At 46.5% G+C, this 27,626-nt stretch overlaps 1 pseudogene; it reads right to left on the bottom strand.

Annotated features, from left to right (window-relative positions):
* LOC119292755 overlaps positions 1–27,626 on the bottom strand; it is a 48,349-nt pseudogene that overhangs the window by 19,251 nt on the left and 1,472 nt on the right.

Below are 27,626 nucleotides of genomic sequence, written 5' to 3'. Positions count from 1 at the left end.
ATATATATATATATATCACTTTGCGTACCTCAAAGCCTCTTAGCAGGCTCGTAAAAGATTCATTCAACCCGCTTTTTGCAGATGAAATCCTCTCCACCATCGTACCCATTATGGTACGATGTGCCTCTGAGATAGCCGCTTGCTATAGAAGACCCATCAATGTGTCTAGTTGTACATCGGACAATCCCGGGCTTTTTCTGTTGGTCTCTCTAGGAGCTGAAAACCCTAGACTTCGGACGGCCGAAGAGTTACCTTCTGGTCTTTGCGGATCGGGAGAGATCCTCCGGGACGACACCTCAGGGTCGACTGCCTCAGGTAGAGAAGTAGAAGGAGGCGTTTCGCTCTCCATCATCTCCGGAAGAAGATCCCCCGAAGACGAACACTGTTGAGGGAGGCTATGAGCCGAACTGCAAAACATATGTCTCGATCGTTATTCTTAGGAAAAGAACATGGTAGGTTCACTAAACACCTTTGTTCACTTACGGCTCGGTTAGCGGCTGGCCCCTTGAGGGCGTTGTGCAACAATGTTGCCCTTTGGGGCGGGGCCCCTTGATGAAGGTTTCTTCCCTCATTTGGAGACCTCTGCTTCCAAGTCTTCAGGGGCGGTGCTTTTCTCCCCATGGGGAGAGGGGATGCTGGATTCTCCTCCCCTTTCATCCTTCGACATGGGGGTACTAATTTTCTCGGTTAGGATGTCTAACGTACCTCTAGCATGAAGTCCATTTTAGGCTTCCCCATTCCTCTCCTTATCCTCCCCTGATGTCACTTGATAAGGTGCACGAGCCAGCATCCTGGTCAGTACAGGATCCGGTGAATCTTAGGGAAGAGGGGCCGAACACCTGATCATCTCCGCCTTTCTTATCTAGTCCTGACTGAGGGTAGTTTTTCAGAGTAATGTTGTCACAAATATAATGACAGAATGTTCAGTCGCGGAATTGCTTACCTGGGCATCTGGATAGTTGCAGTTGATACCCGCATCCTCTGTGGTGACCGGACACTTTATTCGTGATCCGAAGAATAATTGATACATTCCTTCAAGCGTCCTGCCGAAGATGTGCTGGACAGTTCGCGGTCCTTCCGGGTTGAACTCCCACATACGGAGAGGTCGACGTTGGCACGGCAAGACCCGACGAACTAGCATTACTTGAATTACTTTGACAAGACTAGTATCCTTCTTGAGGAGATCCCGAATGCGGCTTTGCAATGTCCGCACGTCATCAATCGATCCCCAGTCCAGCCCCTTGTTAGCCCATGATGCAAGCTGTGGCAAAGGGGAAGAGCGGAAGGCCGGGGCGGCCACCCACTTTCTACCTTGGGGTGCCGTGATATAAAACCACTCCCGTTGCCATAGGTCGGAAACTTCCGGGAAGGAACCCTTTGGCCATAAAGCATCGATGCCTTTGCTTATTATAGCACCTCCACACTCCGTGTGTCGCCCGTTGATCATCTTCGGCTTCACATTGGAGGTCTTGAGCCATAAGCCGAAGTGTGGGGTAATGCGGAGGAAGGCCTCACACACAATGATGAACGCCGAGATGTGAAGGAAGGAATCTGGGGCTAGATCATGAAAATCTAGCCCGTAATAGAACATGAGCCCTCTAACAAAGGGATGAATACCGAAGCCTAGTACTTGAAGGAAGTGGGAGATGAACACGACACTCTCGTTGGGTTTGGGAGTAGGGATAACCTGTCCTTGAGCGGGAAGCCTGTGAAGGATTTCGGTGGTCAGATACCTAGCCTCTCTAAGCTTCTTGATGTCCTCCTCTGTGATGGAAGAGGCCATCCACCAGCCTTGAAGGTTGGATCCGGACATGGTTGAAGGTCCGGAGCGCTTGGACTAAACTTTGGGTGTTGGAACTCGAGGTGGGAGAAGGGAAGGATCAGGCATTGAAAGAAAATGACAGGTCTTGACCTCTTTATAAAGGGGATGAATGTCAAGCATTCTCCGCGCGGCCCTTTGGAACTTGCCTAAACCGAGGAGTCATACTAACGGCACGGTTAGGTTACCCACGCTCGTATTGATGAGAATCCCGTGATAAGGGGGACACGATCTCTGCTTCGAGAAGACGTGCCAATAAAATCGCCTCGCAAAGCATGTAGTGGTAGTTGGAAAATGGTTTGAATAATAACCGGGCCGCGACGTGATGTCATGCTAGGTAAAAGTTGTCAGCAGATTAGACTCGTGGAGTATTGCGCTCTCTACGGTAGTATGTGGAATTTGTTTTGCAGAGCCGGACACGGTTCTTGTGTTAAAGATCTACTTTGGAGTATTCGGAGAAGGAACCCGCCTTGCAATGCCGAAGACAATCTGTGCGCTGGACTCATCGTCATTGAAGCCTGGTTCAGGGGCTACTGAGAGAGTCCTGGATTAGGGGGTCCTCAAACAGCCGGACTATATGCTTATGCCAGACTGTTTGACTATGAAGATACAAGATCGAAGACTTCGTCCTATGTCCGGTTAGGACTCTCCTTTGCGTGGAAGGCAAGCTTGGAGATTCGGATATGTAGATTTCATTCTCTATAACTGTGTAACCCTAGCCCCCTCCGGTGTCTATATAAATCGGAGGGTTTAGTCCGTAGGACAACAACAATCAGAATCATAGGTTAGCTTCTAGGGTTAGCCTCTACGATCTCGTGGTAGATCAACTCTTGTAATACTCATATCATCAAGATCAATCAAGCAGGAAGTAGGGTATTACCTAGAGAGGGCCCGAACCTGGATAATAATTGTGTCCCCCGCCTCCTGTTACCATTAGCCTTAGACGCACAGTTTGGGACCCCCTACCCGAGATCCGCTGGTTTTGACACCGACAACGGGTAACAAGCAATGAAAGTAAATAAGGTGCAGCAAGGTGGCCCAATCCTTTTTGTACCAAAGGACAAGCCTGGACAAATTCTTATAATGAGAAAAGCGCTCCCGAGGACACATGGGAATTATCGTCAAGCTAGTTTTCATCACGCTCATATGATTTGTGTTCGTTACTTTGATAATTTGATATGTGGGTGGACCGGTGCTTGGGTACTGCCCTTTCTTCGACAAGCATCCCACTTATGATTAACCCCTATTGCAAGCATCCACAACTACAAAAGAAATATTAAGGTAAACCTAACCATAGCATGAAACTAGTGGATCCAAATCAGCCCCTTACGAAGCAACGCATAAACTAGGGTTTAAGCTTCTGTCATTCTAGCAACCCATCATCTACTTAATACTTCCCAATGCCTTCCTCTAGGCCCAAATAATGGTGAAGTGTCATGTAGTCGACGTTCACATAACACCATTAGAGGAGAGACAACATACATCTCATCAAAATATCAAACGAATACCAAATTCACATGACTACTAATAGCAAGACTTCACCCATGTCCTCAGGAACAAACATAACTACTCACAAAGCATATTCATGTTAAAGATTAGAAGAGTATTAATATGCATTAAGGATCTGAACATATGATCTTCCACCAAATAAACCAACTAGCATCAACTACAAGGAGTAATCAACACTACTAGCAACCCACAGGTACCAATCTGAGGTTTGGGTACTAAGATTGGATACAAGAGATGAACTAGGGTTTGAGAGGAGATGGTACTGGTGAAGATGTTGATGGAGATTGACCCCCTCCCGATGAGAGGATCGTTGGTGATGACGATGGTGATGATTTCCCCCTCCCGGAGGGAAGTTTCCCCGGCAGAACAGCTCCGCCGGAGCCCTAGATTTGTACCGCCAAGGTTCCGCCTCGTGGTTGCGGAGTTTCATCTCGTAAGCTTGCTTATGATTTTTTTCCAGGGTAAGAGACTTCATATAGAAGAAGATGGGCACCGGAGGGCCACCAGGGGCCCACGAGGCAGGGGGCGCGCCCAGTAGGGGTGGGCGCGCCGCCCACCCTCGTGGCCAGGGTGTGGGCCCCCTCTAGTAATTATTTCGCTCAATAATTCTTATTAATTCCAAAAATGACTTTCGTGGAGTTTCTGGACTTTTGGAGCTGTGCAGAATAGGTTTCCAATATTTTCTCCTTTTCCAGCCCAGAATACCGGCTGCCGGCACTCTCCCTCTTCATGTTAAACCTTGTAAAATAAGAGAGAATAGCCATAAGTATTGTGACATAACGTGTAATAACAATCCATAATGCAATAAATATCGATATAAAAGCATGATGCAAAATGGATGTATCAATCATACATTATTCAAGATTCTAGTTTTAGTCGTTCGTTTGACGTTCGGAAGCACGTTTCCCGGCATGGACAACTTTGATTTTCTATCATTCATGTAATAAGCACGATACCTTGGATTTTTTCTGGATTTTTGCTCGCTTACACATACATGTGTATGTGTAATGCAGTCAGACTATATGTTTCGTACCAATAAATTTTTCCTTCCCTTCATTTGTTCTAGCTTAATGTTTTTTGCTGCTGTGATCATTCTTTTCTTCCATGGAAGAGTAATTCATTTTGTTTTTACTTTTGGATTTTTTGATTTTATTTTTCATTATTCAACAATAAAAAAATAAAATTTCGACAAATTCCTTTTTTTGCCTGAGAATCACCCTCGGATGTCATGCCATTCGGCGTGGGATCCCGCATCCGAGACAACGACAGATCCAGTCCCGGCGCAGGTGACCCGGTCGACGAGCACCAGTTGGCGCGGGGGGACGCGCCAGGTCCGGTCCCGCCTGACCGCTCAGTGGAGACAACCCACGTGTCGGACGCAGACAGGCCACCCGTGGATCCTGCGGTGGGCGGAGTAGGTGGATCCACCTGGGATCCTGTGCGCATGATTGCCACTGGATCTCTCGGGATCGGCGTCCTTAGGTGGATCTTCCTCGTGTCTTGCACCAGACTCCCTTGGCGTTATGTGTTGCTTGAAATCACGTTGCACAAACTTTTGTGCTGCATTTTTGTTAGCCTTTTCCTTTTCTACATCATGAAGATCAGGATCAGTAGCACCATCAATCACATGATCAACAACTCTTTCGCCCCCTTGATCAGTAGGATTTAGAGCTCCGGTGGAAGCAAAAGAATTTCAGTGCTTTGCCGAGAACCCGCATTAGGATGCATGTCAGAGAAGGGAAAACTTTTTCGAAAGTCATATAATTTATTAGTTAATATAATATACTTAGACCTTACACAATTGAACTGGCGACAAATAAACCACAAAACATACGTAAAATTCATCACAAATCTCCTTCACCTTCTTGATCTTATCAACGTACCCATGTTTCTGTTTGAGAAAATCTGCAATAATATACTCAAAATTTTTCTTCTCTTGCTTCAACTGGTCCCTCTCTCTCATCACTTGGTCTCTCTCTAGCACCAAACGGTCCCGGTCTTTCTCAGCCTTTGCCCTCAGGACCTGTTGTAGATTGGCACAACCATGGTCTGCCATCTTATTCTTCTCTAGCTCCTCTCTGAGATCGCTAAGTGACAATCTTGCATTGTGTCAGGACCCCGACTCGATGTCACATCGATCTAGCCGGTAACACCTCATATCACTTTGCGGCCTCACGCACGGTATCCCCACAGGTGTCGCCTTACCTTTGCCCGGGACCGTTTGCGCCTTTTGGCTCACGTATATGATAGTGTCGCTAGCATCCATATGATAAGGAGCCCGGGCTGACATGACTAGTCGTAAACCCAAAGTGGCACAGACTTACAGGGACAGGCATCCATGACCCAGCTTCGAACGTGTCGGTCATCAGCAAATGGGTCCGGGCTGTAGCACTGGGCTAGCAGGACTCCGGTAAACCGGGCTGTAGCGGGCTAACAGGACTCCGGTACTCAAAGCGTGACATTTCCCCGAAGGGACAGACACAGGAACGAAGAAGGACACATGCCGGCCAGCCTAAGTGTTCCAGAGCAGTAGCAAGCTACCATGGCTCAGCGGTAACACTAGGAGACATTTCCCGGTAAGAGAGGCTACTAAAGATAAACAACTAGATAGTCAGATCCCACACATACCAAGCATTTCAATCATACACACAATATGCTCGATATGTGCAAATACAACGAAGCATCACAACATGACTCTACGACACAAGTACTTTATTTAAGGCTCAGGGAGCCATACATAACATACACAAAGGTACGGGTCTCACGACCCAACATTCAAGTCATACAGTCATACAAACCAGCAGCGGAAGTAACTTGTCTGAGTACAGACAACTAGTGAAATAAAAGAGGCTTGGAAAGCCTAGCTATACTACATGGTCCTTCACAAGCTCAGGGTCACCACCTGGGTCTTTAGCCTACTCGTTGATGTCAACGTCTACATAGAACCCATCAGAAGGGGTTGCAGCGTCTTCTGTAAAAATGTAAATTATAGCAACATGAGTACAAAGGTACTCAGCAAGTCTTACATCAGATCCTACATACATGCATAGTATCAAGAAGGGTTGGTGGAGTTATTGCAGCAAGCCAGCTTTGACTCTTGGCTAAACTATCCTACGATACTCCATCTTGAAATGGTTTTGCGCACACGAGTCCACTACTCACCACTTCAATACACTACCGAGGATCCACCTCCGTCTTCCTACGGAAGAGCCATCCTCGGCACTCACACTTATCTTGAGGCTTTTAGTAGTTTCCATTTACTTGTCTATGAACTGTATAGGCAACCAAGTAGTCCTTTACCGCGGACGCGGCTATTCGAATAGATCATGTTAACCCTGCAGGGGTGTACTCCTTCATACACGCTCTCACCACTTACCGTCGTTTACACGACATGTACTCGGCAACCTTCAAGCGGAAGCCCAACGTGGGTGTCAGCCACGACCTACCTAATCACCTAAGCCTCCAGTCCAGGTTTATCGCCTATCCAGGTTCCATCCGCAGGGAGTCCGGCCGAGGTTTCCCATACGGCCCCGAACGATGTGAACAGGGTTCCCGAGATACCTAACGGGTATTCGGTACACCGTGCCACGTACCTACCGCATCACAGCCCACCCCTACGGTCAGCGCTGTCCACGGCCTCCAGTAGGCTACAAACACCAGAAACTACTTGCAACTCCTGGACGGAGAACTAGGGTGAATAAGAAGCCGAGAGGGTCCATTGGTTTCGGGCCCAATGCATGATAGTAGCTGATTCTTAAATCACACATACAGATCTCAGTGCTTAAGGTCGGCTTCAATGAAACAACCCACCATGTACTCCTACATGGCCTCTCATCGATACCTTTACCAAATCGTGTTCACCACACCACTCTCATTACCGACATAAACATTTCACTCTAGCCCATCACCCAGATGAACCAGACCTGACACGACTCTAAGCATAGCAGGCATAGCAAGGTAGAAACAACACATACATATGGCTCAAACAACTCCTACACATGCTAGTGGGTTTCATCTAGTTACTGTGGCAATGACAGGTCATGCAGAGGAAATGGGTTCAACTACCGTAGCACACAGCAGTTTGAAACGCGTTGTCTTAATGCAGTAAAAGAGAGCAGGAGCGAGAACATGGGATTGTATCGATATGATCAAATGGTTGGTTGCTTGCCTGATGGTTCGATGCACTGATACGGTTCTTCATTAGGGTAATCACGGTACTCCTCGGAGGCAGAACCTGTCGCAAAGGACACCGATACACAACCATCACCAAACAATGTGCAACAATATGATGCATGCATGAAACATAGCAATATGAGTGTGTTGGGCTAATGCAACTAAGACCAGAAGGGTTTGAACAAATTTGAATCAAAGATTCAAATTTCAAACTCAAACATGGCCTTTTAAAGTGCTATTCCTTATTCTGCTTAAAACATCAATTTAACTTGTTTGATCATGCATGAAAATGGTACAGATGGATAGATTGGATTTTTCTGATCATTTTTCATATATAATTTGTCCAAATTGGAGTTACAGAATAAAAGTTATGAATTTTTGAAGTTTAAATAATATTCTGGAATTTCCTGATTAAATTAAATCCAGAAATATATATATTGCGCCAGCATGACGTCAGCATGACGTCAGTGGTCAACTGCGGCTGGATGAGGTCAAACCTGACGTGTGGGGTCCACACGTCAGTGACAGGGGGGTTTAACAGGGTTAACTTAATCCTAATTAGGAATTAGTGGCGCTGGGGCCCACTGTCAGTGTCAGGGGGGTAGTTAGTTTAACTGATTCGGTTAGTGCTAATCCTAATTAGCTACAGGGCTGGGCCCACTTGTCAGGGACACAGGGGGGGTCCTGCCGTGGTCAAGGTGGGTCAAACCCACCGGCGACATGATGCCGGCGAGGCCCGAGACGGCGGCGCGATGCGGGATCGCGCTACAGGGCACGGGCGAGGCCGTGCTTGGGCTCGTTGGAGAGCTCTTGCTCCCGCGCGTCGAACGGTGGTGGTGGCCGTGCCTGAGGTGGCCTGTACCGTCGACGGCGAGCTCGTGAGCGGCGGCCGGAGTTCGGGTGCGGTCGGAAACGGCGTTGCAGGGCGTTTGGGGAGGCGTTGGTGCGTGCTGCGTGCTCCTAGTGAGGTGTGGAGCACGATGGTGTGCTCGATTGGGCGCTACGGTGCCTGTGGCCACGACGGCGACATCGCCGGCGGCGTCGAGCTTCGGAGCTCAAGGGGGCGGCAGCTACAGAAGGCTAGGGACGACGGGGCGAGGGGGAATCGAATCAGTGGCTCACCGCGGAGCTGCAGGGATGGTTAGCGGGCTCGGGGACGGCCGGAGTGCAGCGAATCAACGGCGATGACCTCCGGTGGCCGAGGAGGGGAACGGTGACGTAGGCGGCGATGCAGGGCTTCCGGAGACCCGTGGAGCGGTGGGGAGGAAGAGGGGGTCGAGGCGGAGCTCCTGAGCTAGTCGGGGGAGCGAGGGGTGGCCGGTGACGGCTGCTATGGCGAACGGCGGCGAGGGTGGTGTTCGGCGGTGTGAGAGAGAGAGCGAGGGAGGGGAGGGAGGAGCTGAGGGAGAGTGAGAGAGAGCAGGGGGGCGTGGCGTCGTCCGGGGCATCGAGCGAGGAGGGGAGGGCAGGCAGGCAGCCGAGCAGGTGGCGTGGCGCGGTGGCGCGCGCGCGCGCCGGCCACACTCCCCTCCCTCTGTCGAGGACGAAGACGACAGAGGAGGGAGGCGGGCTAGGCCGCCTGCTGGCTGGGCCGGCCAGCTGGCTGGGCCGCACAGTGGAGGAGCCCAGGTAAGCTCCTCCTGTTATTTATTTTTCTGTTTTCTAATTTCTGACATTTGTTTTGATTTAAATAATATATTAAATCATTTATTTAACTTATGCCAATTTTTGCAGGAGCTAGATATATTATTCCAGAGCTCCTTTATAATTGGCATAATATTTGGACATATATTAATATATATAATTAATATATTTCCAATGCAAATATTTATGCATTAATTCCAAATGCCCAAAATAAATACCTATGAGCTCTTAAAAATATTGGTTTGATTTTTATCTCTGTCCAATATTTTTAGAGAGCAACATGAGCATTTTCTTGGACCCTTTTGGAGAAATTTTTATTTGGATCATTTTCAAAAATGATTCTGAGGGTTTCACAAATCCCCATTTCAATTTAAATGGAATTTTAAACATGATGCACACACTCTGATGCATGACTAGCTAGGGTGTGACAACTCACCCCCACTCAAAAGAATCTCGTCCCGAGATTTGGGTTCCTCCGGGAAGAAGGCGGGATACTCAAGTCGAAGACGATCCTCCCTTTCCCAAGTTGCTTCATCCTCAGAATGGTGCGACCATTGAACTTTGAGAAACTTGATATTATGACGTCGGGTGGTACGTTCGGCCTGATCGAGGATACGAATGGGGTACTCTCGATATGTAAGATTATCTTGGAGATCAAGCGTTTCGTGGTCCACTTCACGGATAGGATCCGAGAAGCAACGCCTGAGTTGGGAAACGTGGAAGACATCGTGGACTCTGGAGAGGTGCGGGGGTAGCTCCAACTGGTAGGCAACTTCTCCTCGTTTGGCGAGAATGCGAAAAGGTCCAATGTAACGAGGAGCCAATTTGCCTTTGATACCGAAACGATGGGTTCCCTTCAGAGGGGTGACCCGAAGATAAGCCTTCTCGTCAACCTCGAAAGTCATAGCCTTATGTTTTCGGTCATATTGACTCTTTTGACGAGATTGGGCTGTTTTCAACTTTTCACGAACGATGCGAACTTGTTCTTCTGCTTCCTGAATCATATCCGGGCCAAAGAATTGTCTTTCCCCGGTCTCTGACCAGTTAAGGGGTGTTCGACACCGTCGTCCATAGAGAACTTCAAAAGGGGCTTTACCCAAGCTAGATTGATAGCTGTTGTTGTAAGCGAATTCGGCAAATGGAAGGCACTTCTCCCAGTCCATTCCGAATGAGATAACAGAGGCTCGAAGCATGTCTTCTAGAATCTGGTTGACGCGTTCCACTTGACCACTCGACTGAGGGTGGAAGGCGGTGCTAAAGGAGAGACGGGTTCCCATAGCATTTTGTAAACTTTCCCAAAATCGAGAGGTGAAAAGACTTCCTCGATCCGAGTTAATTTCCAAAGGAACACCATGGAGGGACACTATTCGGGAGATGTATAAGTCTGTCAGCTGGCTAGCGGTTATACTCTAACGAACAGGTAAGAAATGGGCTACTTTGGAAAGACGATCGACCACGATGAAAATAGCATTATTCCCTCTCTTGGTCCTGGGAAAACCGGTAATGAAATCCATACCAATTTTATCCCATTTCCATTCAGGAATAGCTAAGGGTTGAAGGGTGCCAGCAGGCCGTTGATGCTCTGCTTTTACACGACGACAGATGTCGCAATTTGCAATAAACTGAGCAATTTCTCTCTTCATCCTAGTCCACCAGAACCTCTGGCGTAGGTCCTGATACACCTTAGTACTACCGGGATGAATGGTGAGAGGAGATTCATGAGCTTCCTTAAGGATCAAGCGCCTCAGGTTTCGCACTTTGGGAACCACTAGTCGATTCCCGAAGTATACGACCCCTTGATCATTAATGGAGAAGCAATTCGCAATTCCTTTCTGAATGTTTCTCTTGATGCGGGAGATTCCCGGATCTACCTTCTGTGCTTTGATAATCTGATCCGTAAGGGTAGGTTTTGCCACCAATGTGGAAAGAAAACCTTGAGGTACAATGTGAAGGTTAAGCTTCTGAAATTCCTCATGAAGAAGCGGTTGACTTTGTTGTAACATCAGGTTGTTACAATAAGTTTTACGACTTAGCGCATCAGCCATGACGTTGGCTTTCCCTGGGGTGTAGGTTATTCCTAAGTCGAAGTCTGTGATCAACTCAACCCAACGTCTTTGCCTGAGATTCAGATCCGGTTGGGTGAAAATGTACTTCAGACTTTGGTGATCAGTGAATATTTCGCAACGATTACCGAGGAGGTAATGTCGCCAGGTCTTAAGTGCATAGACTACGGCTGCAAGCTCTAGATCATGAGTAGGATAATTCTCCTCATGTGGGTGCAATTGCCGTGAAGCGTAGGCAATTACGTGTCGATCTTGCATAAGGATGCAACCTAGTCCTTGTCGCGAGGCGTCGCAGTAGATAACAAAGTCCTTGGAGAAGTCTGGCGGTACCAGTACGGGAGCAGAGGTCAGGCGTCTTTTTAGTTCCTGAAAGCTGTGCTCACATTGTGGAGTCCATTCGAACTTCTTATCTTTCTTGAGGAGTTCGGTTCGAGGTTTGGCAACCTTGGAGAAGTTCTCGACAAAGCGACGACAATAGCTCGCTAAGCCCAGAAAACTCCGAACTTGCTTGACCGATTCAGGTGGAGTCCAATTAAGGACGGCTTGAACTCGCTCAGGGTTAACAGCAATACCTTTACTAGATATTACATGACCCAGATAGGTCACTTCTGACAACCAGAATTCACATTTAGAAAATTTGGCATAAAGGCGATGCTCTCGAAGTTTCTTCAACACTAGCCTTAAATGTTCGGCATGTTCTTCCTCGTTCTTGGAGTAGATGAGTATATCATCGAGGTAAACCACGACGAATTTATCCAAATACTCCATGAAGATTGAGTTCATTAACCGAGAAAAGGTGGCTGGAGCGTTGGTTAAACCGAAGGACATGACGGTGTACTCGTATTGGCCATAACGAGTAACAAAGGCCTTTTTAGGAATGTCCCCGTTTCTGATTTTGATTTGATGGTAGCCCAACCTCAAATCCATCTTGGAGAAGACTGAGGATCCAGCGAGCTGATCATACAGGTCGTTGATCCTGGGAAGCGGATATTTGTTCTTGATTGTGACCAAATTGACAGGTCAGTAATCTACAACCATCCGGTCCGTACCATCCTTCTTCTTGACGAATAGGACGGGGCAAGCCCACGGAGATGAACTAGGTCGGATGAAACCCTTTTTCAAGGACTCATCGAGTTGTTTCTTAAGCTCGGCTAGTTCTAGTGGTGCCATCTTATAAGGTCTTCTAGCAATCGAAACGGTTCCTGGAATGAGGTCTATTACGAACTCAACATCTCTGTCAGGTGGAACACCTGGCAATTCCTCTAGGAAGACATCCGGGAAGTCACGGACTACCGGAACGTCCTCAAGGTCTGGCAAAGGGCTGGCGTTAAGAGAATATAATTGTCGCTTGGATATTCGGGTCAAGACATTGACTATCTTCCCCGAAGGATGGGTGAGTTGAACAGTCCTAGAGAAGCAATCAATTTTGGCTTGATGAGCTGACATCCAGTCTATACCCAAAATGATATTAATATCTGAAGATTTAAGGGCTATCAAAGACGCGAGGAAAACAAGTCTGTCGACTTGGATTTCATTTCCATGGCTTACTCTAGAAGTTTGCCATTTGGATCCCGGAGTTTGAATTACCATAGAGGTTGGCATATCACCGAATGCGACGTTATGCAAGCAAGCATAGTTTTCAGATATAAAAGAATGAGAGGCTCCTGTATCGAAAAGAACAGATGCCGGGTGGCAATTAACAAGAAGCGTACCGAGAACGACGTTGGGATCCTCTTGAGCTTCTTCGGCAGAGATACAGTTGACATGGCCACGTGAAGCGGTGACCGGCTTGGCGTGGAATATTTTTCCTGTCGGCTTGCCACGGCCAACAGCTTTAGCAGACTGGTTGGGGTTGGTCTGGGGACACTCACGCATATAGTGACCAGATTCCCCACACTTGAAACAAGTCACGGAACTGGTACGTGGAGGAGCATTGTTAGTTGGACCCCCATAGGGCTTGGCCGGAGCAGACTGTTGAACAGGGCGAGGCGCCTGGAAAGATGGCCTCGGTGTGAACCTGGGTGGCAGGGCGGTGTTGGGTACCCACACGCGGCGCTTCTGAGGACCAGCACCGGATGAGGATCCCATGTCATGGCCATGCTTGCGTGTTGCGTCATAGTCAGTCTGACCAGCTTCAGCACTGATGGCTTTGTTAACAATTTTCTGAAAAGATGTGCACTCATGCAGACGGAGGTCACGGCGAAGCTCAGGACTAAGGCCCTTACGGAACCTTGCTTGCTTCTTGGCGTCAGTAGAAACTTCCTCGGTTGCATATCGTGCGAGATTACCAAACTCCCTGCTGTAAACATCCACAGAAAGTCGGCCTTGGGTGAAACTGCAAAATTCTTCACGTTTACGGTCCATGAGACCCTCCGGAATGTGATGTTCACGGAAAGCCTCGCTGAATTCAGCCCAAGTAGTGACATGGCCCGCTGGGCGCATAGCTCCATAATTCTCCCACCATAGACTGGCGGGGCCTTCAAGATGATATGCAGCAAAGGTGACCTTGTCAGCCTCCGCTACCAGCGCGGAACGCAGTTTGTGAGCGATACTGCGAAGCCAGTCATCAGCGTCGAGAGGCTCGACGGAGTGGTGGAACGTGGGTGGATGCAATTTGATAAAATCACTGAGTGACACCACGTTAACCCTCTGATGGTGTGCTGTGTTCTGTTCAATACGCTCCAACAAACGGTTGGTCTCCCGCTTGTTTCTCTCAGCTTCCATCATAACCTCGGCTAGGGAAGGAGGATGAGGCAAATTTTCATTCCTGCCTTCACTGCCTTCGGCCTGCTCTTGAGAAGCAGGGTTAGCGCGCGTGTTGACCATCCTAGGTAAACAAGACAATGATTTAGTCAGAATGATAAAATTCCGACATAGGATACAGAATGTAAGGAATAACTCGAAATGCAAGATGATCATCCGTATGACATGGTAAAAACAGAAACTGCTTCTTTTATTCCATCGTCATACACACCATACAGGGTTTAGTACAAGACCAAACAAAGTACTATTACGGTGAGAAAAGGATTACATCTCATCAGAGGCATTCCAAGCTCCTATACATTATTTTTCTACTCCTCCGGAAAGAGTACAAACTAGGTCATATCCCACGAGTCACGCGGGACGATAGACGACACAGCTAGTGCGAACTAGTGATACTACCACTAACTCAGACCGATCCGTAGTAGTCCTCGTAGAAGTCACCTCCATAGCCTGGAAGCTCAACATGATCATCCGGAAACAGACGATCTCGCGGAGCTTGTGGACCATAGGGGCTAGGATGAGGCCTTGGACCAACAGACGGTGGCCTGCGGGGACCGCGAGGTGGGGTGATGCCTCCTACATCACGCCAAACCATCACGTCTGGCAGAGCAGATCTCACAGGATAGAGATCGCGCATATCTGAATATCCAGCTTGCACCGCCGGTGCGAACCGAGTCAAAGTGGCCCAGTGGTCAGCACGGGTATTGAAGAGCTCTAACCTCAAGGCCCGATTTTCACGGTCCTTATCCTCGAGCATCTCAGCAGTGGTGCGAGTCCGTGAATCCTCCTGAGTGGGGTCAGCATAGATAGCTTGGAGATACCCTTGTGCTCCCGGAAGTGATCCTGGCATATACCGGAAATCAGAGTCCCGAAATAGACCAGATCTGACTCGCATAATGGTCATCATAGAGTAGGCGGCGTCCTGCACAGCCATCTCAATAGTAACCCCGAGTCCATAGGAGCAGTGAAGGGGCTCGGTGGATCCAGGATAAGATGGAAATATCCGGACAGTGCAGAGATACTGGCTTATATTGAAGTCCCGAAATTGCTCCTCGACCGTGTACTCAGGATACCAACAGTATCCGGCCTCAGTCATTACCCTGACCAACTTGGCAGTATGGCCGGGTACATCTAGGCATCGAGTCAGGCGAACCACTTGATTGAGGTCGCGAGTGGCCATCTGAAAGCACAATCATAATGCAAGGGCATTAGAATTTCTAGCAAAATTTCGGCAGCATAACAGCTGTAAATGCTCAAGAAGGATTTTTGAGACATTTGACAAAGGATTTCGTACACACTCAACATCATCATATCAAAGTTCTGAATCCATTCTAACAACATAATATGGTAGTAGAACTGAACTAGGCTTGAATCATCAAACTTATAAGGTACTACTGATTAGTAACACGTGATCCTGATAGAGAGAACAGATCCTAATTCCTTAACCCCCGGTGGAAGAATGGACTGACTCAGATCAGAATGTCATAAGATAAAGGAGTAAAAAGAGCCTTACGTTCCAACCCACAAACAATTCCCCTACATATAACTAAAGAATTTCTAGACTCAACATCGACCAGTTTGGCTTGGAGAACCTACAGGCAGTCCGGCTCTGATACCAACCCTGTCAGGACCCCGACTCGATGTCACATCGATCTAGCCGGTAACACCTCATATCACTTTGCGGCCTCACGCACGGTATCCCGCGGGTGTCGCCTTACCTTTGCCCGGGACCGTTTGCGCCTTTTGGCTCACGTATATGATAGTGTCGCTAGCATCCATATGATAAGGAGCCCGGGCTGACATGACTAGTCGTAAACCCAAAGTGGCACAGACTTACAGGGACAGGCATCCATGACCCAGCTTCGAATGTGTCGGTCATCAGCAAATGGGTCCGGGCTGTAGCACTAGGCTAGCAGGACTCCGGTAAACCGGGCTGTAGCGGGCTAACAGGACTCCGGTACTCAAAGCGTGACATTTCCCCGAAGGGACAGACACAGGAACGAAGAAGGACACATGCCGGCCAGCCTAAGTGTTCCAGAGCAGTAGCAAGCTACCATGGCTCAGCGGTAACACTAGGAGACATTTCCCGGTAAGAGAGGCTACTAAAGATAAACAACTAGATAGTCAGATCCCACACATACCAAGCATTTCAATCATACACACAATATGCTCGATATGTGCAAATACAACGAAGCATCACAACATGACTCTACGACACAAGTACTTTATTTAAGGCTCAGGGAGTCATACATAACATACACAAAGGTACGGGTCTCACGACCCACCATTCAAGTCATACAGTCATACAAACCAGCAGCGAAAGTAACTTGTCTGAGTACAGACAACTAGTGAAATAAAAGAGGCTTGGAAAGCCTAGCTATACTACATGGTCCTTCACAAGCTCAGGGTCACCACCTGGGTCTTTAGCCTACTCGTTGATGTCAACGTCTACATAGAACCCATCAGAAGGGGTTGCAGCGTCTTCTGTAAAAATGTAAATTATAGCAACATGAGTACAAAGGTACTCAGCAAGTCTTACATCAGATCCTACATACATGCATAGTATCAAGAAGGGTTGGTGGAGTTATTGCAGCAAGCCAGCTTTGACTCTTGGCTAAACTATCCTACGATACTCCAACTTCAAATGGTTTTGCGCACACGAGTCCACTACTCACCACTTCAATACACTACCGAGGATCCACCTCCGTCTTCCTACGGAAGAGCCATCCTCGGCACTCACACTTATCTTGAGGCTTTTAGTAGTTTCCATTTACTTGTCTATGAACTGTATAGGCAACCAAGTAGTCCTTTACCGCGGACGCGGCTATTCGAATAGATCATGTTAACCCTGCAGGGGTGTACTCCTTCATACACGCTCTCACCACTTACCGTCGTTTACACGACATGTACTCGGCAACCTTCAAGCGGAAGCCCAACGTGGGTGTCAGCCACGACCTACCTAATCACCTAAGCCTCTAGTCTAGGTTTATCGCCTATCCAGGTTCCATCCGCAGGGAGTCCGGCCGAGGTTTCCCATACGGCCCCGAACGATGTGAACAGGGTTCCCGAGATACCTAACGGGTATTCGGTACACCGTGCCACGTACCTACCGCATCACAGCCCACCCCTACGGTCAGCGCTGTCCACGGCCTCCAGTAGGCTACAAACACCAGAAACTACTTGCAACTCCTGGATGGAGAACTAGGGTGAATAAGAAGCCGAGAGGGTCCATTGGTTTCGGGCCCAATGCATGGTAGTAGCTGATTCTTAAATCACACATACAGATCTCAGTGCTTAAGGTCGGCTTCAATGAAACAACCCACCATGTACTCCTACATGGCCTCTCATCGATACCTTTACCAAATCGTGTTCACCACACCACTCTCATTACCGACATAGTCATTTCACTCTAGCCATCACCCAGATGAACCAGACCTGACACGACTCTAAGCATAGCAGGCATAGCAAGGTAGGAACAACACATACATATGGCTCAATCAACTCCTACACATGCTAGTGGGTTTCATCTAGTTACTGTGGCAATGACAGGTCATGCAGAGGAAATGGGTTCAACTACCGTAGCACACAGCAGTTTGAAACACGTTGTCTTAATGCAGTAAAAGAGAGCAGGAGCGAGAACATGGGATTGTATCGATATGATCAAATGGTTGGTTGCTTGCCTGATGGTTCGATGCACTGATACGGTTCTTCGTTAGGGTAATCACGGTACTCCTCGGAGGCAGAACCTGTCGCAAAGGACACCGATACACAACCATCACCAAACAATGTGCAACAATATGATGCATGCATGAAACATAGCAATATGAGTGTGTTGGGCTAATGCAACTAAGACCAGAAGGGTTTGAACAAATTTGAATCAAAGATTCAAATTTCAAACTCAAACATGGCCTTTTAAAGTGCTATTCCTTATTCTGCTTAAAACATCAATTTAACTTGTTTGATCATGCATGAAAATGGTACAGATGGATAGATTGGATTTTTCTGATCATTTTTCATATATAATTTGTCCAAATTGGAGTTACAGAATAAAAGTTATGAATTTTTGAAGTTTAAATAATATTCTGGAATTTCCTGATTAAATTAAATCCAGAAATATATATATTGCGCCAGCATGACGTCAGCATGACGTCAGTGGTCAACTGCGGCTGGATGAGGTCAAACCTGACGTGTGGGGTCCACACGTCAGTGACAGGGGGGTTTAACAGGGTTAACTTAATCCTAATTAGGAATTAGTGGCGCTGGGGCCCACTGTCAGTGTCAGGGGGGGTAGTTAGTTTAACTGATTCGGTTAGTGCTAATCCTAATTAGCTGCAGGGCTGGGCCCACTTGTCAGGGACACAGGGGGGGTCCTGCCGTGGTCAAGGTGGGTCAAACCCACCGGCGACATGACGCCGGCGAGGCCCGAGACGGCGGCGCGATGCGGGATCGCGCTACAGGGCACGGGCGAGGCCGTGCTTGGGCTCGTTGGAGAGCTCTTGCTCCCGCGCGTCGAACGGTGGTGGTGGCCGTGCCTGAGGTGGCCTGTACCGTCGACGGCGAGCTCGTGAGCGGCGGCCGGAGTTCGGGTGCGGTCGGAAACGGCGTTGCAGGGTGTTTGGGGAGGCGTTGGTGCGTGCTGCGTGCTCCTAGTGAGGTGTGGAGCACGATGGTGTGCTCGGTTGGGCGCTACGGTGCCTGTGGCCACGACGGCGACATCGCCGGCGGCGTCGAGCTTCGGAGCTCAAGGGGGCGGCAGCTACAGAAGGCTAGGGACGACGGGGCGAGGGGGAATCGAATCAGTGGCTCACCGCAGAGCTGCAGGGATGGTTAGCGGGCTCGGGGACGGCCGGAGTGCAGCGAATCGACGGCGATGACCTCCGGTGGCCGAGGAGGGGAACGGCGACGTAGGCGGCGATGCAGGGCTTCCGGAGACCCGTGGAGCGGTGGGGAGGAAGAGGGGATCGAGGCGGAGCTCCTGAGCTAGTCGAGGGAGCGAGGGGTGGCCGGTGACGGCTGCTATGGCGAACGGCGGCGAGGGTGGTGTTCGGCCGTGTGAATGAGAGAGCGAGGGAGGGGAGGGAGGAGCTGAGGGAGAGTGAGAGAGAGCAGGGGGGGCGTGGCGTCGTCCGGGGCATCGAGCGAGGAGGGGAGGGCAGGCAGGCAGCCGAGCAGGTGGCGTGGCACGGTGGCGCGCGCGCGCGCGCCGGCCACACTCCCCTCCCTCTGTCGAGGACGAAGACGACAGAGGAGGGAGGCGGGCTGGGCCGCCTGCTGGCTGGGCCGGCCAGCTGGCTGGGCCGCACAGTGGAGGAGCCCAGGTAAGCTCCTCCTGTTATTTATTTTTCTGTTTTCTAATTTCTGACATTTGTTTTGATTTAAATAATATATTAAATCATTTATTTAACTTATGCCAATTTTTGCAGGAGCTAGATATATTATTCCAGAGCTCCTTTATAATTGGCATAATATTTGGACATATATTAATATATATAATTAATATATTTCCAATGCAAATATTTATGCATTAATTCCAAATGCCCAAAATAAATACCTATGAGCTCTTAAAAATATTGGTTTGATTTTTATCTCTGTCCAATATTTTCAGAGAGCAACATGAGCATTTTCTTGGACCCTTTTGGAGAAATTTTTATTTGGATCATTTTCAAAAATGATTCTGAGGGTTTCACAAATCCCCATTTCAATTTAAATGGAATTTTAAACATGATGCACACACTCTGATGCATGACTAGCTAGGGTGTGACACATTGCCCAACTGCCTGAGAGCATCCTTCTTACCAGCCACCATTTTAGCAAAGTCCATTTTGAAAAATCTTAGCTCTTCCTCCGTCCTCCGCTTTTCTCCAATTAACTTGAAATTTTCTTCAGCATTCCTAACATTCTGTCTCAGCTTCTCGTCATACATGCTCCACAGTTCTATGAGGCAGAACTTCGTAGCCACTGACCACTCTGGGTCTACCCATTCCACATAGTTACATTTCACTTGTTCCTACAGTATGAAAAAAATATGATCTCAATCATATATGCACAAATGCACTACAATTACATGCAATGCACTACAAATATGGTCTCAATCATGTAAACAAAAAATGTAGCATGCAATGACACACACACGCACACACACACACACACACACACACACACACACACACACACACACACACATATATATATATATATATATATATATATATGGATCAATTAACAACAAGTATATGCTATTATGGGCTAAAACAAATATTACACCGTAAAAAAGACAACATAAATACGGACTTTGTAAATGCACAAATTAATTGAAATTGTATGCAATTATGGGCAGAACATGGATTACCGCGAAGTAAATCGAGCACGAGCTAATGTAAACATATATTTACAGTACGAAAAAACATACCTTCTGACCACATGCAAGAAAACTTCTGCGAGTGTCCAAGGAATCAAAAGCAACTAGCCTGACGCAAGGTTCTTGATGCAGACAACGAGAAGACAGATCGTGAGCAATGCCACTCCATTCATAGCAAGGGATAGTCATAGGAAGCTAAACGAAACAACAAAGATAATGCACAAATCAATGCCCTGCGTTAAAAACCGGAAATGAAGAACCCTAACCCTAAGCCTAGCACTATCTGGAGATTATATAGTAGGAGTGTACCTGCAGGCTAGTCACAGATTCGCTGTTCGAAGAAGAGCTCGACTCGTTGCTCCACGTAACCATGGCATAATGCAACCGGCGGCAAGACGTGGATCGATGGCGGCGGCGACGGTCGCAGTGGATAGACAGAACGCGCCTGGTGATCGCGAGGGAAGAACCGCCCAGACCAGGTGGCCAGCGCGGCCCATTTAAACGGGCTGTAATCAAAATAAAAAATGTTAAATGGGCTTGGCAAAGGGAGCCACCGTGTGTCGCGCCATCTAACGGCATCCGTCGCCCCCCGTCCATGTCATCGTGACAAGTGGACCGAGTTACAGAACAAGCCATAAAATGGTGGGTTTTTCTTTTCTGTATGTGGGGAAAATGGTGGGTTTTTTGGTACCAAGTCTATACTCTATACCCAAGTGAGCTGGTATCTTCTATATCTAAATGGTGGTGAACCAGAGTAGTGAAAATAATAATAATAATTACCACACATAATTACATCTTCTATATCTAAACAACTAGCCCCCACTAACCTATTTCTCTTAACATGCAAGTTTGCCACCTCATCATTCAACATGCATGGAGAAAGGTCCACCACAACATGCAATAAAAAAGATTCCCGCAACAACGTACACATGTTCCACGTAACCATTTCTCTATGAATATATTGCAAAACATTCCCGCAACAACGTGCGGGGTATCGTCTAGTTTTCTAATATAATATAACTCGAGTGGACAACACAAAAGATGCCATCATTACAATGGCTAAAATGCTATGCATTTTCCATCATTAAAGTCCCTAGTCACCGCGTCTTGTTTAGTCCATATATGCTACAAGCGCTATCTCAAGGTCTTGGCCTCTTGGAAGTGTCTACATCATGTATTCAGTAACACATTGTAAACACCTAACTATTAGATCACTGGATTCATCCGTACATAACTCTAGCAAGTGTTCTACTCTTCTTCGCCCACCATGTTTCAGCACATGACTACAGGAAAAGTTAATGAATGACAAGTTAAAAACAATTATAACCTACAATGCATACAAAAACTTACTTCTTATTTAGTTTGCATTTCTTGCTGCGTTTAGTGTGCCCTAGCAATTTGCATGTGCCGCACCTGATTCTGATCTCGTCATAGGAAAGTGGCCTACCATTTTTCAACATAGGGCAGTTCTCATCTACCTTAGTTGCACCTTTCGTTGACACTTTAATAGGATCTTGAACTTCAACTATGTTGCCTTCACCATCGTCTACATATTCAATTGCACCACCTACTGAGATCAGCCATTTTCTTACTCAAATTTTCCTTTAGCCGATCATACTCATGGTTCTTAGCTATCACGACCTTCAAACTTTCGTGTAACTGATCCCACAAAGCTGGGTGTTTGCATGCTGCATGCATAGCTTCTGAAGCCAACACACTGACCTGGCTATATTTCATTCTTTCAGCTGCGCCAGTCCATCCAAATCCCAACAGATTGCTTGTGCGCCTCGCGGGCAGTCCCAACCTTGTGTCTTTCGTGAACCGCACAAGAACTAAACACTTTGGTATTCTAGATATATTCAAGTACTTCAGTACATGGAAAATGTGCTTGCAAGGTAGACCCTTTCGAATGATTCTTCTGGAGCTGCACCTTATAGTTTCTGCGGAATTTACTGGTGTGTACTCCGCCCAAAAACGGCTCTTCCGGTTATTCTTCCAGGCCACAAAGTACTGTTGCGATCCGTCTCCGAGCTTTATTTCTACAATCTCCATGCCGCCAAGTTTCCTCAGATCAAGTTGCAACATATAGAGGTTTGCTGGAGTGAAGACGTGAGAAGCAGCTATCTCAAGTTCCCTTGAGCTCGTAACGGGCACTGGTAATATCTGTGAGGCCGTGTAGTCATCTCGTGCCTCATTCTCATGGATACGTACAACGACGTTCTCATAGTGCAAAATCATATCCACCAGGGTCATTTCACCATCTAGGTGGAGGTGAAGGCATGAGTTTAGACTTTCACTCCTCTGGTTGCTTTTCATGCCAAGCCAAAAATCCCTATGTCAGATAAACCACGGCCCACAGTCTCCTCTTCTTATACATCTGTCTCAACCATGTTACTGTTTTTTCTGACTACCATCTTTTGGAAAACGCATGCCATCTCTCCTCAAACATGGTCGTGGACCTGCTGTAGTACAATAGAGTTCAGAACTCCTTCAAGGACTTGTGACTGAGGTGAATCTACATATTTTTTTCTATATGCCAGGTACATATACGGTGCCACATGTCTAGCAAGACTTTACGAATTCTCTTGATCATCACAGCGTCGGCGTCCGTGATAACACTCATTGGCATCTTTTGACATATGGACCTCAAAAAGTCTGCAGCAGTGATACGTCTCCAACGTATCTATAATTTTTGATTGTTCCATGCTATTATATTATCTTTTTTGGATGTTTAATGGGATTTATTATGCACTTTTATATTATTTTTGGGACAAACCTATTAACCGGAGGCCCAGTGCAAATTGCTGTTTTTTTGCCTATTTCAGTGTTTTGCAGAAAAGGAATATCAAACGGAGTCCAAACATAATGAAACCTTTGGGAGAATCGTTTTTGGAACGAACGCAATCCAGGAGACTTGGAGTGGATGTCAAGGAAGCAAAGAGGCGGCCACGAGGTAGGAGGGCATAAGGACTGGAAAGAGCCTAAGCTTGGGGATGCCAAGGCACCCCAAGGTAAAATTCAAGGACAACTAAAAGCCTAATCTTGGGGATGCCCCGGAAGGCATCCCCTCTTTCGTCTTCGTCTATCGGTAACTTTACTTGAGGCTATATTTTTATTCACCACATGATATGTGTTTTGCTTGGAGCGTCATGTATGATTTGAGTCTTTGGTTTTTAGTTTATAACAATCATCCTTGCTGTACACACCTTTTGGAGAGACACACATGAATCGGAATTTATTAGAATACTCTATGTGCTTCACTTATATCTTTTGGGCTAGACAATTTTGCTCTAGTGCTTCACTTATACCTATTTTTAGCACAGTGGTGGTTTTATTTTGTATAAATTATTGATCTATCATGCTTCACTTATATTATTTTGAGAGTCTTTTAGAACAGCATGGTAATTTGCTTTGGTTATAAAATTAGTCCTAATATGATGGGCATCCAAGTTGGGTAAAATAAAAACTTTCATATGGAGTGCATTAAACAGTATGATTAATTTGTTGATAATTGTTTTGAGATATAAAGGTGGTCATGTTAGAGTCATGCTAGTTGGGTAATTATGAAATTGAGAAATACTTGTGTTAAAGTTGGCAATTGTCATAGCATGCATGTATGGTGAATGTTGTGTGACAAATTTGAAGCATGGGGTGTTCTTTGATTGCATTCCTTGTGAGTGGAGGTCGGGATCGTGCGATGGTTAACTCCTACCAACCCTTCCCCTAGGAGCATGCATAGTAATACTTTGCTTCGAGGGCTAATAAACTTTTGCAATAAGTATATGAGTTCTTTATGACTAATGTGAGTCCATGGATTATACGCACTCTTACCCTTCCGCAATTTGCTAGCCTCTACGTTACCGTGCATTGCCCTTTATCACCTTGAGAGTTGGTGCAAACTTCGCCAGTGCATCCAAACCCTGTGATACAATACGCTCTATCACACATAAACCTCCTTACATCTTCCTCAAAACAGCCACCATACCTACCTATTATGGCATTTCCATAGCCATTCCGAGATATATTGTCATGCAACTTTCCACCATTTCGTTTATTATGACACGCTCTATCGTTGTCATATTGCTTTGCATGATCATATAGTTGACATCGTATTTTTGGCAAACCCACCTTTATAATTCTTTCATACATGTCGCTCTTGATTCATTGCATATCCCGGTACACCGCCGGAGGCATTCACATAGAGTCATATTTTGTCCTAAGTATTGAGTTGTAATTCTTGAGTTGTAAATAAATAGAAGTGTGATGATTTCCATTATTAGAGCATTGTCCCATGTGAGGAAAGGATGATGGAGACTATGATTCCGCCACAAGTTGGGTTCAGACTCCAGATGAAATAAAAAAAGGAAAAAAAGAGGCCAAAGAAGCCCAAATAAAAAATGAGAGAAAAAGAGAGATGGGACAATGTTACTATCCTTTTTCCACACTTGTGCTTCAAAATAGCACCATGATCTTCATGATACAGAGTTTCTTATTTTGCCACTTTCATATACTAGTGGGAATTTTTCATTATAGAACTTGCCTTGTATATTCCAATGATGGGCTTCCTCAATGCCCTAGGTCTTCGTGAGCAGGCAAGTTGCATGCACACTCACTTAGTTTCTTTTTGATGAGCTTTCATACATTTATAGCACTAGTGCATCCGTTGCATGGCAATCCCTACTCCTCGTATTGACATCAATTGATGGGCATCTCCATAGCCCGTTGATTAGCCGCGTTAATGTGAGACTTTCTTTTTTTGTTTTCTCACATAATCCCTATCATCATACTCTACTCCACCCACAGTGCTATGTCCATGGCTTACGCTCATGTATTGCGTGAGGGTTGAAAAGGCTGAAGCGCGTTAAAAAGTATGAACCAATTGCCATGCTGAAACTGGTGTTCTGCATGATGGGAGCATTTTGTGTGACGAAAATGAAGCATGGCCAAACTATATGATTTTGTAGGGATAAGCTTTCTCTATGCTATTTTGATAAGACATAAACTTTTTGGTTAGCATGCTTGAAGTATTACTATTTTTATGTCAATATTAAACTTTTATCTTGAATCTTTTGGATCTGAACATTGATGCCACAATAAAGAGAATTACATTGAAAATTATGTTAGGTAGTGAGGGAGTCCTGGACTAGGGGGTGTCCGGATAGCCGGACTATCATCATCGGCCGGACTCCAAGACTATGAAGATACAAGATTGAAGACTTCGTCCCGTGTCCGGATGGGACTTTTCTTGGCGTGGAAGGCAAGCTTGGCGATACGGATATGTAGATTTCCTACCATTGTAACCGACTCTGTGTAACCCTAGCCCTCTCCAGTGTCTATATAAACCAGGGGGTTTTAGTCCGTAGGACGAACAACCATTACAACAATCATAGCATAGGCTAGCTTCTAGGGTTTAGCCTCCTTGATCTCGTGGTAGATCCACTCTTGTACTACCCATATCATCAATATCAATCAAGCAGGAGTAGGGTTTTACCTCCATCGAGAGGGCCCGAACCTGGGTAAAAACATCGTGTCCCTTGTCTCCTGTTACCATCCGCCTAGACGCATAGTTCGGGACCCCCTACCCGAGATCCGCCGGTTTTGACACCGACAGGTAGCATTCCACATCAAAATTTTTGTTTTTATCATTTGCCTACTCGAGGACGAGCAGGAATTAAGCTTGGGGATGCTTGATACGTCTCCAATGTTTCTATAATTTTTGATTGTTCCATGCTATTATATTATCTGTTTTGGATCTTTAATGGGCTTTATTATGCACTTTTATATTATTTTTGGGACTAACCTATTAACTGGAGGCCCAGTGCAAATTGCTGTTTTTTCTGCCTATTTCAGTGTTTCGCAACAAAGGAATATTAAACGGAGTCCAAACGGAATGAAACCTTCGGGAGAATAGTTTTTGGAATGAATGCAATCGAGGAGACTTGGAGTGGACATCAAGGAAGCAACGAGGCGGCCACGAGGTAGGAGGGCGCGCCCAGGGAGGTAGGCACACCCCCCACCCTCGTGGGCCCCTCGTGGCTCCACCGACCTACTTCTTTCACCTATATATACTCATATATCCTGAAAACATCCAAGAGCACCATGAAACCCTATTTCCACCGCCGCAACCTTTCGTACCCGTGAGATCCTATCTTGGGGCCTTTTCCGGCGCTCTGCCGGAGGGGGAATCGATGATGGAGGGCTTCTACATCAACACCATAGCCTCTCCGATGAACTGTGAGTAGTTTACCTGAGACCTTCGGGTCCATAGTTATTAGCTAGATGGCTTCTTCTCTCTCTTTGGATCTCAATACAAAGTTCTCCTTGATCTTCTTGGAGATATATTCGATGTAATACTTTTTGCGGTGTGTTTGTCAAGATCCGATGAATTGTGGGTTTATGATCAAGATTATCTATGAACAATATTTGAATCTCCTCTGAATTTTTTTATGCATGATTTGTTATCTTTGCAAGTCTGTTCGAATTATCAGTTTAGTTTGGCCTACTAGATTGATCTTTCTTGCAATGGGAGAAGTGCTTAGCTTTGGGTTCAATCTTGCGGTGTCCTTTCCCAGTGACAGCAGGGGCAGCAAGGCACGTCTTGTATTGTTGCCATGGAGGATAAAAAGATGGGGTTTATATCATATTGCATGAGTTTATCTCTCTACATCATGTCATCTTGCCTAATGCGTTACTATGTTCTTATGAACTTAATACTCTAGATGCATGCTGGATAGTGGTCGATGTGTGGAGTAATAGAAGTAGATGCAGAATCGTTTCGATCTACTTGTCACAGACGTGATGCCTATATACATGATCATGCCTAGATATTCTCATAACTATGCACATTTATATCAATTGCTCGACAGTAATTTGTTCACCCACCGTAATACTTATGCTCTCTTGAGAGAAGCCACTGGTGAAACCTATGGCCCCCGGGTCTATTTTCCTTCATATAACTTTCCGATCTATTTTATCTTGCAATCTTTACTTTTCAATCTATAACATAAAAATACCAAAAATATTTATCTTATTATCTCTATCAGATCTCACTTTTGCAAGTGGCCGTGAAGGGATTGATAACCCCTTTATCGCATAGGTTGCAAGGTTCTTATTTGTTTGTGCAGGTACGAGGGATTTGAGTGTAGCCTGCTACTGGATTGATTCCTTGGTTCTCAAAAAACTGAGGGAAATACTTACGCTACTTTGTTGCATCACCCTTTCCTCTTCAAGGGAAAACCAATGCATGCTCAAGAGGTAGCAAGCAGCCACACATATGTCTCTTCGGTCTTGTCCGAAA

The sequence above is a fragment of the Triticum dicoccoides genome, chromosome 4B (genome assembly GCF_002162155.2).
Source record: "Triticum dicoccoides isolate Atlit2015 ecotype Zavitan chromosome 4B, WEW_v2.0, whole genome shotgun sequence".
NCBI classification, from domain to species: domain Eukaryota; kingdom Viridiplantae; phylum Streptophyta; class Magnoliopsida; order Poales; family Poaceae; genus Triticum; species Triticum dicoccoides.
This window is presented reverse-complemented; position numbering and strand designations above follow the sequence as displayed.